This window comes from Saimiri boliviensis, chromosome 15 (genome assembly GCF_048565385.1).
Source record: "Saimiri boliviensis isolate mSaiBol1 chromosome 15, mSaiBol1.pri, whole genome shotgun sequence".
NCBI classification, from domain to species: domain Eukaryota; kingdom Metazoa; phylum Chordata; class Mammalia; order Primates; family Cebidae; genus Saimiri; species Saimiri boliviensis.
The window spans coordinates 51,142,585-51,158,907 of record NC_133463.1 but is presented as its reverse complement, the minus strand read 5'-3'; the positions used below and the strand labels follow the sequence as shown (position 1 = coordinate 51,158,907).

The 16,323-nt window shown below is 44.0% G+C and overlaps 1 non-coding gene across 1 annotated transcript; it reads left to right on the top strand.

The window, feature by feature from the left end:
- Positions 1-14,621: 14,621 nt before the first annotated feature.
- Positions 14,622-14,728, top strand: LOC120362389 (U6 spliceosomal RNA). The gene has a single exon (XR_005578305.1). It is a non-coding gene; the product is annotated as a U6 spliceosomal RNA (small nuclear RNA).
- The last annotated feature ends 1,595 nt before the right edge of the window (positions 14,729-16,323 follow it).

Sequence of the window (16,323 nt, the reverse complement as noted above, 5' to 3'; positions counted from 1 at the left end):
ACAGCTAGGAACTAGACAGACTAAGAAAGATGACCAAATGCACCAAGGACATGTTCCAGTGGAAGCACCGTCACCATAGCCACCCATGCTAGGGGCTGGACCCTGGAAACTCAACTGTACCTGGTCCAGAAGAACCAGACATTCCAGCACCAAGCTTACCAGATTCATCTTCATTGCTCGATTCTAATTGAAGTCTCCTGCAGGTCCAGCTGCAGATGGATCCCACATCATATTTCTACATCCCAGCTGCAAGGGAGTTTTATAAATGCAATTTTTATCTTTTCAACTCAAATAGGAGACCAAGCTATGGAAAGGGTGTAGAATGAGCCAAACTTCAATATCCTTGTTCTTAAAGAGAACACTAATCTAGGGAGAGAATCAGGGAAGTTAAGATTCATCATTGTATTATCAGCATAATACTGGCAGGCTGTGAAAGCCAGAGAAGCAGCCACCAAGCCAGATGAGGGGGCTTTGTATGAAAGATAAAGACATCTTTTGCTTTTTTTAAAAAAATGGGGATTACATTTTAATTTTATTCTTCTAAATTTAAACTGACTCTTTTCTTTTTTAAAAAATAAAGATATTCTCTATTAAGATATTAGACACAGTGAACTCATATAATTGCCTTGCAATTTTCATAGTCAAATACTTTGAAAGTGAAATTTTTCCAGTTTTTAAATGTGCTATGAAATAAAAGTGCTTTGTAAAAAAAATAGATTATTTAGAATATATAGAATAAACTATTGTGTCTAATATCAATACATGGGCAACATGGCTAGACCTCGTCTCTACAAAAAATGGAAAAAAAAAATGCTGGGCACAGTGCATGTGCCTGTAATTTCAGCAACTTGGCAGGCTGAGGTGGAAGGATGACTTGAGCCCGGGAGGCAGAGGTTGCAGTAGCCGAGATTGCATCACTACACCACTGTCAGCCTGGGCAACAGAGCCAGACCCTGTCTCAAAAAAAAAAGAAAGAGGCCGGACACAGTGGCTCATGCCTGTAATTCCAGCTCTTTGGGAGGCTGAGGAGGGAGAATCACCTGAGGTTGGGAGTTTACGACCAGCCTGACCAACATGGCAAAACCCCACCTCTACTAAAAGTATAAAAATTAGCCGGGCGTGGTTGCGCCTGCCTGTAATCCCAGCTATTCAGGAGACTGAGGCGGGAGAATCACTTGAACCCAAGAGGCAGAACTTGCAGTGAGCCGAGATAGCACCAGTGCACTCCAGCCTGGGCAACAGAGCAATACTCTATCAAATAAAAGAAAAGGAAAGAGAAAAAGAAAGGAAAGAAAGAGAAAGAGAGTGAAAGAAAAGAGAGAGAGAAGAAAAGGGAGGGATGAAGGGAGGGATGAAGGGAGGGAGGAAAGAAGGAAGAGTGGGCTTTGTACTCCACGTTTTAAAAGCTTGCATTTTATCTTGAAGACACTGGGTACTCATTGAATGGCCTAAAACAGGCAAGTGGACATGGTCCTATTTAAGTCATAGAAAGATACATGTGGACTGGAAAGGGACAAGGTTAAAGAGAAGAAAGCTGGTTAGGAGGCCACTGCAACCATCTGGGAGGAAACGATGATGATCTGAGCCAAGGAAGTGGCAATAAGGCTAGAGAAGAAGAGAGACAAGAAATGTTTCAGGCCTGATGACAGATTGACCATGGGAGAGAAGAGATTTGAGGCCTCTAAGTCAACGAGCAGGTCCTGGCTTGGGCAGTTGAGTGGATTGCTATATGCTTCACTAAGATGTGCTACACAGGGAAGACATATATCTGCAGGGAAAGATGAGTCAGATTTAAGTATGGGAACTTGGAGGTGCGTATGGAGCACCCAAGTGGAGATGCTGAGTAAGAAACTGCAAAATCAAGGTCTGGTCCTCATGAGAGAGGTTCAGGCTGGGTAGCAGCCATCTGCTGGGTTTTTGTGTTTGGTTGGGTTTTTTTTCCCCTGACCATCCTTCCTATCTTGTTATCTTGTTTCTGAAAGAGTTACCCTTTCAGAAAACCATGTCGTTGTGAGGAAATAACCCCCTACCTCTCTGAGTAGATATTTAATCCAAGCATTTCCAAGCAGAGCCCACCAATCGCCAACCACAAAGACAGGGTCAGATGTGATCATGCGACCCAAATGGGCCAACCCATAAAAACCACACCCAAGCTTTTGCTGGACACATTAGAGAGCAGAGAGTCTATTTCCATGGGGTTGACACACCGATAGATGAAAGCCTAGAGTGTCCAGGCGCCACTTTTTCAACAAGTATTTCTGATAGGATATCAAGGTGCAGGGTGTTACCAGGAGGCTGACCGGCTAAAGAAGAGAGGGAGAGAATGACCCAAAAAGATGTAAGTTTGTGTCTTCTGCACCAACTGCAGTACCCGCATAGAACACGCATTCAACAGCTGCTTAGTGAATCAGTAAATGGAGGCTTTAAAAATGTGTATTTTGGCCGGGCACAGTGGCTCATGCTTGTAATCCCAGCACTTTGGGAGGCCAACATGGGCAGATTACCTGAGGTCAGTAATTTGATACTAGCCTGGCCAACATGATGAAACCTCATATCTACTAAAAATACATAAATTATCCTGGCATGGTGGTGGGCACCTGTAATCCCAGCTGAGGCAGGAGAATCACTTGAACCCAGGAGGCGGAGGTTGCAGTGAGCCAAGATCACACCATTGCACTTCAGCCTGGACAACAAGAGCAAAACTCAGTTTCAAAAAAAAAAGGTATTTATAAATATGATATAGTACTACAACTATATATCTCATCACTTATGAGATAAGTATGACTTACATGTCACTTAAAAAAAGTCACACTTTGAGATTTAAAAAACATCACATGGGATCTACGGTTCTACAGAAATTTCAAAACTGGCAGATTCCAGGTGTCCTTCGGGTTGGGGATTTTTGGGAGGATCACACTGGGCACCCCGTATTATTTCGCACTGCCATTTTCCTTGAATGTCTGAAGACATCCATGAATAATAGTAAATACATCTCAGTACTAAATACTGTACCCAACTGGATGAGCAATTTCTTTTCCTTTAATGGTCGATGCTATAGAAACAATCGCGGTACAACAGCAGAAATCACTTCCAAAGTCTCAGAAGCTTATTTTCTAGGGGTTGATGCAGTGAGGCAGTGGGTCTGATTAAGTTGCAAAAACAGCAAAAGTGGCATAAATTAAATTGCCATTTTAATCAAATGGGAATCTAACATGTAAAAAGATACATCAAACATTTGTCTTAACACTGTGCCCCCAGTCAGTCCAGAACTTCTGCGTGTCTGCTACTGAGCAGAACTGACAAGCCAGCCACCTTTCTCCACTTCACTCCTTTCTTTGGTTAATAAACGATACTGAGAAATCTGGAGAGTTTACAGATCTGGCCATGGGTAATTAGCTCACTTGACCTCTCTCCCTCTCTCTCTTTTTTTTTTTCCATGTCTTCACCTATATCAAGAACCAACATATGTCCTAAGCTTTCATTAAATTAAACAAATTACTCAGAGGTATTAGCAATTCTCTTCTCACATGCTGAGAATATAAAGGTGTTGCTGGTAGCTGGAATTTGTCTTGGGCTGTTGGGGAATTGAAAGAAAAGAATGCTGAAGAGAAAGGAAAAGAGGGGGAAGAATTGAGCAGGCAGGGTTTCTGCCATAACAGAATGTTTGCACATTTCTCCTTCCTAAGCTGTAATAATAAACAAGCCAGGCAGGAAGGCACCAACTCCCCTCTCCCTCAGATTTGTCTTTTCCTTTCCCTGGTGCCTCCCAGATCCTGCCCCTTGCGCCTCTGCTGTGCTCTTTGTGGCAGTGCCACATCTTTCCAGAGTCCCCTGAGCCTGACCAAAGGACAGTTTGTGCAAACGAACCCCGAGTGTAGTAGGACTAAAGGGAAGCATCTCTTATACCAGAGGATGGAGAAAGGTTGCAACACGCACGCACATGCACATGTACAACGTGCAATTTTCTAACCCCTTAAGAAATTCCGGCCAGAGTTATTCAGCTAGACTTCCATCACCTTTGCCTTCATGACAGAGCTACCATGGTGGTGATTTCAGCAGCACAGGCTTAAGGAGATGGGGCTGCCTCATAGCAGCCAGCATGTTTGCTAAACAGGTGCCATCTCTCTTTATTCTCCCATCTCCTTTCTAAACCTGTCTGTCTTCCCCATCTCAGATACCCTCTTGGTTCACACTGTCCGCCAGCTGTTCCCTTTAACCCTTCCTCTTCTTAGGAGGGAAATAGTATTTTATAGTGATCTTCCTAAGACAGCAGGCAGAAAGGAGGTAAGAATGTGTGTGTAAGGGGAATAGCAGCCAATCACATAGCAGGTGCCCAGTTGACATCTGTTGAATGGCTGACATGCAGAAAGGTATCTGGATAACTCACATAGACCCAAAAGAGCTTTAAATGCAATATAGAAAAAATATATATATATATTGTTCTTTCCCCACTCTCCTATCCCATTCTACTCACCTTCTGGCTTCTCTAGACACTCTCCCCCACCCCACCCCCAAGAACTGTGGATCTAAAAATACTGCTTTAACTTGGCTAAGCCTCGGAATAATTAAATAAGGCACATGGCTGGATGAGTAGAGGGCTCACTTTATGGGAGAGAACCCCAGATCACTGCCAAGTGGAGATCTGGAAAGCAAGCTCTCTTAGACCTGATGTCCCATAAGCCACATCTTCTAAGACTGCAAAAATCCCCAAATTGCCAGATCTTTATTGGTCAGTTTTAGACTGCAGGCATCTATTATACTAAAGAAATAATAATGCTGTCATCCTTGAGCACCTTTTATGTATTAGCTACTTACAGAAAATAATCTCACTGAATTGTACAGTAACTCTCGTTTTATCATCATACTCCATAGTTGGGTACATTGACATTCAGGGAGATTAGAGACCTGTCATAATAACACATAGAAAGCTGGCAGAGTCAGGATTTGAACCCAGATCTGCCGAGTTCCCAACTGTACACTGGGGTACCTCACCTGAGTAGGAGAGTGGCTTCATTCAAATCTGCCTTCAACAAAGGGTGCAAATGATTCAACTACTGCATTTTAGAATCCGAGCCTGATCATTTTTCCTGCAGGCCAGCTTTTCTCTTAGGAAAGTCCCATTTTGCCTGTTACAGAGGCAGCCGTCCCCACAGAAAACCCCGGTGACCCATTAAAATGTTTTCATGAAAACTGCTTCTGGCCAGACCAATAGGAACAAAGTTGAGGATGCAAACTGCGGCCCCTGGTGATTTAAGGAGCTGTTGGCTTTACAGCCTAGTGGGGCTGGGACAGGTATAAATGTTATTAGGCAAAGCCACAGAAATAACAAACCAAATTAAGCTTTAATCTCCAAACCGTTGTAAGGATAATGAGTGTACTTTATAATAATTGCCAGAAATGAGAGCAGGGAAGAAAATACTGGAAAAGGCCTCGGTTCCAGTTTCTTCATTTGCAAACCAGGGACTATAGTGCCAGCCAAGCCCCTGAGCCTACAGAGGGCTGGAATAAAAATGCTTTGCAATTCATGGGCTGGGATCAGATTTAAAAACAAATGTGCTTTACCAGTGGGTCAGCCAGCCTCAGGCGGATTCCTGGTAGTGCCCAGGATGAACCCAAGAACCATGCCCCCCACCCCTAAGCAGGTTCTGGTACACATTTTTTGCCTTATACTGGAAATCCAGCTGGCTTACCTAATGAACTTCCCTGCAGCACTCATCTCCAAGCTGAAGGGACCCTGGACAAGTCCCACCTCTGTGGCTGCCACGGCAGGCACTCCCAGCCTTCTGAATTCAGTAAACCACCTGACGGTGTCTCCCTGGCCTCTCCTTTCTGCGGTATGTTTGTTTCATCATGTCAGTACCCCTAAGTGGAGAGCATTCCCCCATCCCTGGGACTGTCATGTCCAGGAAGTAGAACACTGACAGGGGGAACTGGCTGCCACTCCTATCCACACCCTCATTTTGGCCTTTGCCTTTCCAGCTCAGAAGAAGAAAGATTTACCTGTAGAAGCAGGAGGAAGCAGGCAGAGTGCCTAGGGAAGACCAGAACAACCTCAATAGTTACAGCCACTATGAACATCTGTGTGCAAGCATCTGCTTGAATATCCGTTTTCAGTTATCTGGAGTATAACCTGGGAGTGGAATTGCTGAGTCATAGGATATGATTCTATTTACATAAAATATCCAGAATAGGTAAATGTATAAAGACAGAAAGCAGATTGGTGGTTGCCAGGAAAGGGCAGGATGGGGAGTGATGGCTTAATGGGTGCGAGGTTTTCTTTTTAGATGATGAAAACGTTTTGGAACTTGATTGAAGTGGTAGTTGCTCAATATTGTGTAGGCACTGTCACTGAATGGTACACATCTATTTCTTTGTTTGGTTTTTTTGAGGCAGAGTCTCACTCTGTCGCCGGGCTGGAGTGCAGTGGCCTGATCTCAGCTCACTGCAACCTCCACTTCCTGGGTCCAAGCGATTCTCCTGCCTCAGCATCCCGAGTAACTGGGACTGCAGGTGCACAGCATCACGCCCAGCTAATTTTTATATTTTTAGCAGAGAAGGAGTTTCACCATGTTGGCCAGGATGGTCTCCATCTCTGCCCACCTCGGCCTCCCAAAGTGCTGGGATTACAGAAGCGAGCCCCCCCGGCCCAGCCTGAATGGTACATATTTTTAAGGCCTCAGTCACCTGAGACTTGCCCTTCGAGGGAGATGCAATGTGAAGTCAAAGCAACCAACAGCTTAAGGAGCCCAGGCACCTTGATAGTGAATGCAATTACAGCACAGTCATCTTTAGGGAGAGAAGGAGGTAGTTGGGTAGTTGCAGGATCATGGAAGTAAAAAATCTTTATACTATTGACATGACCATTGTCCTTTCTTAAAACACAGTAAGTCTTTTAAATATTTTTCCACGAATAATATTCCCAGTCCTAAGTATAAAATGCTATACAGTATTTCTGATGTATCTCAAAGTTCAGCTAGGCCTAAAGAAGGGGAAAGGTGAGTTTATATGCACATGTTTGGGCCTTTTCAATACTCTCCCTTTAATATAAGGGAGGGGCTCTTTTCCTCCCTGGCTGAGGATAGGCCACCATCATGAATGGCATAGTAACTATCTGCACTAGAAAGTTCATGACCAACTGACTACTTCAGAGGAAACAAATGGTCATTGATGTTCTTCACCCTGGGAAGGCAACAGTGCCTATGACAGAAATTCGGGAACAACTAACCAAAATGTATAAAACCACCCCGGATGTCATCTTCGTATTTGGATTGAGAACTCATGTTGGTGATGGCAAGACAACTGGCTTTGGCATGATTGATGATTCCCTGGATTATGCAAAGCAAAAGGAACCCAAACATAGACGTGCAAGGCATGGCCTGCATGAGAAGAAAAACACCTCAAGAAATTAACGAGAGGAACGCAAGAACCGAATGAAGGAAGTCAAGGGACTAGAAAGGCCAATGTTGGTGCTGGCAAAAGTGAGCTGCAGATTGGATCACCGCCACAGGAGTAAAGGTGCTGCCATGATGTTGTCTGTGGCCGTTATGGATTTTTTACGAGAAACTTAATAAACTAAAAACTTTAAAAAAAAAAAAGAGAGAGAGAGAGAGAAAGGGGAGGACATTTTGAATGTGTTTCTATTTGCTTGCAAGGTTTAGTCTCATTCTGTGCACATATTAAACCTCAAGTATACGATCTTAGTATACATTAATGTATAGTATTTGTTTGTTGTGGAGAAAATTAAATGAGACAAAGCAGTCTTATTTTGGGAGAGTGCTTGTGAATTGTCAGGCTCTGTTAAGAAATAACTTAAAAAGTAGGCTGATTGCGGTGGCTCACACCTGTAACCCCAACACTTTGGGAGGTCGGGGTGGGCAGGTTACTTGAGGTCAGGAGTTCAAGACCAGCCTGACCAACATGGTGAAACCCCGTCTCTAAAACAAATAAAAATAAAAAAATTAGCCGGGCATGGTGGCAGGCATCAGTAATCCCAGCTACTTGGGAGGGTAAGATGGGAGAATCACTTGAACCCCGGAGGCAGAGGTTGCAGTGAGTCAAGATCGCACCACTGCACTGCAGCCTGGGCGACAGAGTGAGACTCTGTCTCAAAAATAAATAGATAAATAAATAAATAATAAGATAAGCCAGGTGTAGTAGCACAGACCTTAATCCCACCTACATGAGAGGCTGAAGCAGGAGGCTGGCTTAAACCCAGGAGTTAACAGTTACGATTGCACCACTGCACTCCAGTCTGGGTGACAGAGCAAGACCCCATCTCAAAAATAAATAAGCAAGTAAATAAATAAATAAAAATTATTAGCTGAAAGAATCTTATTTTTTAAAAGTGTATGTAATTAAAATCATTACTTGCATATAGATATAAAGTGATCCCATGTCAAAGATTTTTTTTTTAACTCATTAACAAAGGAATCCAGCATTTAAACCAGGCAATGTTGTAGCTATTACAAAAGAGAGTTCAAACCAGAACTCAAAATTCCACACATTTATAGTCAGATGAGAAATGCTCAAATGCATTGACAAATGGCTGAAAAACTGGCAAAACTGTTCACTGTCAGGAGGGTGATCATCAGCTGCATTCCACTGGACACAATTTGCATTCCTGTGGACAGGGATTACGACCATTAGTTTCCTACAGGCAAGTATCTATCTCTACAGAGTTATAAAACAACCTTGTCAAAGATAAAGGCAGAGGGTGGAGCTAGCCAGGACTCCCAGTAAATTTCAAAACCAGCCACAGTTTGTTCCTAGATTTCTAAAGTCTGGGTATGCTTTAAATGCACAGCATGAGGCTGTGCTGCCCAGAGCGCCTCCATCTAGCCTGCAGGGTGCTGCCGTGTCCCTCCAGGGTTACAGAGAAGATAACTTCATCTTGCAGGTAAGAAAGCCAATTTCTGCATTTCCCTGTGCTGGATTGTCAAAGGGCTTTTCTCCCAGCACTGACAAGGTTTCCTGTCACCACATGGTGACTTCCCTTGAGTGAGTGGCAAAAATGGGGCTAAAAGGCAGCTAAAACAATTCCCCTTGCCAGTAAAATTTGTTTGGCCCCTTGCTCCTGTTTCTTCACACCCCCTGGTTCATGTCCTCTTTCTGATTCCTGCCAGGCGGGTCTTTACCCACATGACCCTGATATTCTTGGGCTCAGCTCTGCCCTGGCCTCAGCGCCTTGCTTGCTGGGAGAGCCTGTTGAGCTGTCGCCCACAGCTGCATCCCTGTATTCACTTGCATTGGTGCTGCCATCCTGGCTGACTCAGCCTGGCTGACCCCTCTGCACCCCTAGCTGGGCTGGTACCATTATTCTGTTTCCCTGACATTCCCCGTCATTCAAATGTTGCCTCCGTGAATCCTGTCGAGCCAGTTGGTGGGATGGCTCCTGGCTGGGGTAAAATTATCATTAGCTGTTTGAAACAAAGAGATATACACTAGAGACCCCAAATGAGTTTCTTATCCATGTTGAAAGCCAATTTTCTGAACTTGAAGCTAGGATCTGGATAGAGATCAGAGGCAGAAGGAAGGTGCATAAGGTGAGTACAGACCCCAGAAAAGAGGCTACTGCCTAGACTGGGAAGGTGGGGACGTTCTGTATGAGTCAAGGTTCTCCAGAGAAATACGGCCAATAGGATGTATACAGAGAGAGATTTATTTTAAGGAATTTACTTAAGAGTTTATAGGGGCTGGCAAATCCAAAATGGCAGGAATGGCAGCAAGCTGGAGATCCAGGAGGGAGATGTTGCAGTGTTGCTGCTCAAGTCAGAATTCTTGCTGGTGGCAGGAGGGAAGGTCAGCCTTCTGTTCTATTCAGGCCTTCAACCCATTGGATGAGGCCCACACACATTATGGAGGGTGATTGCTTTTCTAAAAGTCCTTAGATTTTAACATGCAACTCATCCCCCAAAATAACCCTCCCCAAAATGTCCAGAACCATGTTTGATCTAGACACCTTGGCCCGGCCAAATTGGCATGTAAAATTAACCATCACACACGCTCAGGACTATAGCCTGAGTCTTGGGAGCCAGCGAGTTCAGAGTCCAGAGTCTTCAGCTGAAAAACAAGGCTGATACTGGGAGAAGGTGAAGGAAAACATGGCTTCAGAGTGGCCAAACAGAAGGGCGGCTAGGGAAATCCAAGCTGAGTCTTATTACGATTACTCCCGGGTCCTGCTCCTCTAATGACTCTCTCTGCTCCCTAGGGAACCTTGTCACCTGTGCTGCCTCCAGGCTGCTCAAGGAATTTTTATTGCATTGCTAAAAAGTGCCAAGAGAGCTCCCTGTGACCTTGCCTAGCTAAACTACTTTTATGGGACCTGGCCGTCAGCCCGGGTCTCTGGGTTTTCTTCTCTTCACTCCTGTCAGTCACTCTTCTTCAGAGGTTGACCAAGTGGTTACAAGGGAGAGTTCTGGGGCAGGCAGCCCGCTCTGCAGCAACTGTGAAAGGATGAGCACTGAGCACAGAGGAGGTTCAACCCCACTGGGACTAGTGACTCCTCTGTCTGGGGCTTCAGGGCCTGTGTAGTAGGTTTAATGGTGACCCCCTCCCCGCCTCAAAAAAAAGGTATGCTCATATCCTAACCCCCACAGCCTGCACATGTTACATTATTTAGCCAAAGAGTCTTCACAAATGTAATTAAGTTAAGGATCTCAAGGTGAGATAATTCTGACGTGCAGGCAGATCCTAAATCCAGTGACGAGCTTCCTTGTAAGAGAAAGACAGAGGGACACCTGAGGCAGAGAAGAAGGCCTTGTGAAGATAGAGATAGAGATTGGAGCTATGCCGTCACGAACCACGGCATGCCTAGAGCCACCAGCAGCTGGAAGGGGCAGGGAATCCCCTAGAGCATTGGACACCTTTGATTTCAGACTTCTGGCCTCCAGAACCGAAAGAGAATGAATTTCTGTGAAGCCACCAAATCCATGTTAATTTGTTACAGCAACCTCAGGAAACTAATACACACTGTTGATGGCCCTTTAAAGTTGTCTGAGACACTATGGATCCAGGCTTTTGAGAGTAGTAACATAAAAGCTATCAAGTGGCCAGAGGCAAAGCAAATGCGGTGTCCTCACTGTATAGAAGCTGCACACAGAGAGAAGCTATATGCATATAGAAGCTATACAGAGCTACAATGACATATAGAAGCCACATGTGTTAGTTTATCCCTTCAACAGGTCTTTATTGAGCACCCATGTGCCACAGCATCGTCTTAGGTGCTTATTCTACCATGACGATCAAAACATCCTAGGACGATGCAGCTTCAGAGACGATTGTCCCCAACATTCCTTGGTCCAGGTCAATCCTTATCAACAAATGAACCATCTGGTGAGCTGTGCTGTGTGCAGCGCTCTGTGAGGCAGCCAGTTGGATTCAGGGCCGCTCTTACCCCTGATGGGCCCAGCCTGGCCTTCTGCTCCAGTTTGCTGCATCACCCTCCTCTCTTGGCTCTCTGGATCCTCTCCAGGATCATTCGTCTGGTCCCCAGAATTCATTCCCTGCCAGAGCCCTTGCTTCCCAGCCCAGCTCGCAGTAGATCCCTTGTGGGAGTTAAGTTTGAATGTCCTAGCATGGAGTCACATGGCCTGAGTTCGATCCCTGGCCTCACCATTTACCAGCTCAGTAAATTTAGAGAAGTATGCATTATTTCTTAGCCTTGATTTCCTCATCTATAAAATGGACTAATAGTGTCTGCTGCATAGGATTGTTCAATTAAATAAGGTAATGTCTAGCTTTCAATCAATGCTTAATAAATAATAGCTATGATTATTTTAGCAGAAGTGGCCCACTTCTTAGTTCTCTGTCTCCCATCAGGAGGCCTGGGGTCTCTTCTGCTCTAACCTGAGAAATTGTGTTTTTCCAATATGAATGAGGAAGTCACCTTTCAGGATGTGTGAGGTGTCCAGGTGCAGTGGCTCACATCTGTAACTCTAGGACTTTGGAAGGCCAAGGCAAGAGGACTGCTTGAAGCCAGGAGATCAGCTAGGAGGGAGCCAGGGTCCACGGCTCTGCCACCCGGATGCTCAGACCACTTCGTTCCACACCTACAGGGACAACGAGAGCTAGACACATGCAGTGTTCTTCTATATGTTGAAGAAGGATCAGAACTGGGATTTGGGGATGCTCCTAATTCTCCCCTGTGGGAGTCCCAAGTTTTAAATTCATTAGAAATGACACTTAGGGCCAGGCACGGTGACTCACACCTGTAATCCCAGCACTTTGGGAGGCCAAGACAAGTGGATCACCTGAGGTCAGAAGTTCAAGACCAGCCTGGCCAACATGGTGAAACCTATCTTTACTAAAAATGCAAAAATTAGCTGGGCATAGTGGAAGGGGCCTGTAATCCCTGCTACTTGGGAGGTTGAGGCAGGAGAATCTCTCAAACCTGGGAGGCAGAGGCTGCAGTGAACTGAGATCACACCACTGCACTCCAGCCTGGGTGACAAGAGCAAAACTCCATCTCAAAAAAAAAAAAAAGAAATGACACTCAGTACCAAATACCTGCACATGTTCATAGCAGCACTTCTCAAAATAGCCAAAAGGTGAACACAACCCAAATGTCCATGAACAGACCACTGGATAAGCAAAAGGCAGTATGTACACTCAATGAAGTATTATCTGACCATGAAATGGACCAAAGTACTGATACATGCTACAACTTGGATGGACCTTCAAAACATGACAGTAAGTGAAAGAAGGCACACATCAACAGTCCCATATTGTATGATTCCATTTATATAAAATATCCAAAATAAGTTAAATCCATAGGCATAAAAAGCAGACTGGTGATTGCCAGGGGTTGGGGGAGGGGATAATGAGGAGTAAATGCCTAATGGGTGCAGGGTTTTCTTTTGGGGAGATGAAACTGTTTTAGGACTAGATAGAGGTGATGGTTACACAATATAGTGAATGTACTATATGCCACTAAATTGTTCATTTTAAAATGCTTGATTTTATGTTACATAAATTTCACTCAAGTTTCAAAAAAAAAAAAAAGACACAAACTTCCAGCATGAAAGAACTCAGAACCTAAAAACCATTAATTCTGCCCTCTCCTCCGCATGTCTGATTCTGATCCTTTGCTTATTGCCAAGGGAAAAGAAAGAGGCTGCAAATTCGGAGCCCATGCAATGACTCATCCTTTAATGGGGATTATTATGAAAAGAGTCAACCAAAAACCCAGGTCAGGTCATCTGCAAACGATGTATTTGATTTCAAAAGCAATTTGTTCTAAGTTATGGTATCTTTCTCGCATTTGATTAAAGCTTCCATTCCAGAAATATTAGTGTTTTTTAATACCTCCCCCACACCAACTGCAAGATCTCATAGCAGCTTTCTGGGTTTGCAGTGAGCCCTTGATTCTTTCAGAACATGGTTGGCCAAAGTCTTGAGCGTCTGTCCCTGCCCGACATATGGAAAGAAAATCACTCTTCCCACTGCTGTACCCATTCTCTAAAAGGTCTTTCCAAAAGATATTCCTAGTAGCAATTATGCAAATGTGTAGAATAAGGTAATGTTACATTTAGAGAAACTAGCTCTATGTCAGATGGCACAAATGCCACAAACTCCAATTCAGTGCTGTGGTTGCCTGACAGCAAATGACTCCCCTATGCTCTCAGATCAAATCCCTCCTCTCACCTATCTCTCAGTGTGGTTAGTCCAGAGCTAGTAGGGCAGTTTGTCGATGTCAGGGATCTAGGCTTCTTCCAGACGGTTTGTCTATTCACCCTAAGATTCTGTCCTTACCCACACAGTCCAAGATGGCTCCACACCACTTCTACTCTCCGGCCGGCAGAAAAGGGGAAAGAGAAACCATGAAGGACCCCATTCATTTCAAGGATTCAACCTGGGAACTTCACACTTCACTCCTGCTGACATCCCATTAACCAGAATCGAGCTACATTATCACATCCGGCTGCAAGGGAAGCTAGTCGTGCACCCAGCTTTGACTTCTATCACTGTGGAAAAACAGGAGAATGGATACTGGGAAAGAAAATAGGATTCAGACCCACAGCCCAGTCACTGTTCCTTTTCTCACCCATCTCCCCAGTCTCTTTGCTGTCATTCAAAATGATGTGTTAATATCCCACCTCTGAGCCTTTACTCAAGCTCTTCATATCATAGAATGTTCTATCCACTTCTCCATACCCATCCGGCCTTCATCATTCCCTCAGATCTCATCTGTTCCTCAAAACCTTCCCTGACAACCCCAATTCATAATGACTTTTTCCAGAGCATTCCTTGGCCTTGAAGTTTTCCTTATACACAGGCTGTTCTATGTAGTTAAGTCTTCATTTCAGACCTAATCAGGAAGTTCTGTAGAATAGGATCCTCGTTGTATGGTTTTCTTGTATGCCCTATGGTTTCTAGTCCAATGCTAAGCACAATTGTAGTGTTTAACAATTATACTCTGAGATAAGTTGAATTTGATTAAGATAGTATGCTGAATAATTTAGGACAATATTCTTATTTAATTAAGGTATTTTCTGTATATTTAATCTTCCTGTTACACACATGCACATATTTCACAATTCAAGAAATGAGTTTTCTCATTCAGTTGTTTACTGGGCAACTTTCCATCAATGTTACCTATACTGTTTTCAAAATTAAATAGGATAGTGCTTGCTTCGGCAGCACATATACTAAAATTGGAACAATACAGAGAAGATTAATATGACCCCTGCACAAGGATGGCATGCAAATTCGTGAAGCATTCCATATTAAAAAATATATAGTAAATTTTAAAAATTAACAGGATAAGCATAATCTAAGCACTTAGCATAAGATCTGGCAGTAAATAATGTCAAGAGAGAAAATAAACGTTAAGAGAGGGAAAAAGTCAAGGACAAAGTATAAACGTAAGCTTAGAGCTAAAGTGCTTAAAACTTGCTGCACTGGGAAAAGCAAAGATTCTGGTATTCGACTTTCTGGTTTGAACTTTAGCTCTTCTCACTAGCGACAGTGTGGCAGAGTATTAAATAAATGGACTGTGTGCTTGCCATTATCTGTTCTCTCTCAGTTCTGTGCATACCTTTCTATATAGTCCAATTTGGAATGCTGAGGGCTTGGAGTCTGAAAATTGCATTTTCCAAATTCCCGTGCTGATCTATTTCCAGTTTGGGTCTGCAACTGGAAGGCACAACTGGGAGATTAGAAGGCAGGAGGAGAGAAGAAAGGACTCTTCTTCCTTCCACCTTCTTTTAGATGGCTGTAACCCTACTATCTCTTGACACAACTAGCCTCAGGGTTAAGCCACTCTCCCTTCAACAGCCACACAGTGTCCCCTTGGCAGTGCCACTACCAGATGCCCAATGGCCCTGCAGCAGCCCAGCTCCTAAGATGCTGACCCTACCTCTGTATTCCTACGTTCTAACTGTGCCTCTTTCCTTTTGCTCCTCTAGCTCTGAGATTGCTTCCTGTACTTACTAATCTCCCTGCCCCTTTTTGGTTGTTTCAACACCTGTGAAATCCATTTACTGTATTAAATACCCTCTGGTTGAAGTACTTGGCATGATTTCCATTTTTCCTGACTGGATTTTGACTGATACAGTGTGCAATGCACTAAATGCATTTCAAATGCTCAACAAATATTGATTCTCCCTTAGGTGAAAAAAGAATACATAATGGGAGTAAAGATATATTAATTTTATTTTTTAAATGATCACGTCTTTTCAGAGTTCTTGAGTTTTTTCCACAGGCTCCCAGTACTCCACAAACACTACTGGTTCTCAGACTTACATATGAATCGGCAGCAACTGTGAGATCCTCAAGATGCTCAGGCTCGCCAAGGGCCTGAATTTCAAGCGATGAGGCTGATTTGCATGCATTTCAAATAAGTTCTCAAGGTAATTGTTATTTGTGCTAAAGTTTTAGGATCTCTTGTTTAAATAGCCCATAATAAATTCCAGCCTGGGCAACATGACTACATTAGTCCATTCTCACATTGCTACAAACAACCACCTGAGACCTGGTAATTTATGAAGAAAAGAGGTTTAACTGACTCACAGTTCCATAGGCTACACAGGAAGCATGTTAGGAGGCCTCAGGAAACTTACAATCATGGCAGAAGGACAAAGGGGAAGTGCTACACACTCTTGAAACAATCGGATCTCATGAGAACTCATTTGCTATCACAAGAGCAGCAAGGGGGAAGTCCACCCCCATGAGTCAATCACCTCCCACCAGGCCCCTTCTCCAACACGTGGGAATTACAACTCGACATGGGAACACAGAGCCAAACCGTATCAATTACAAAACCCGTCTCTACGAAAAATTAGCTGGCGGTGGTGGCACATACCTGTAGGTTGAGATGGGAGGATC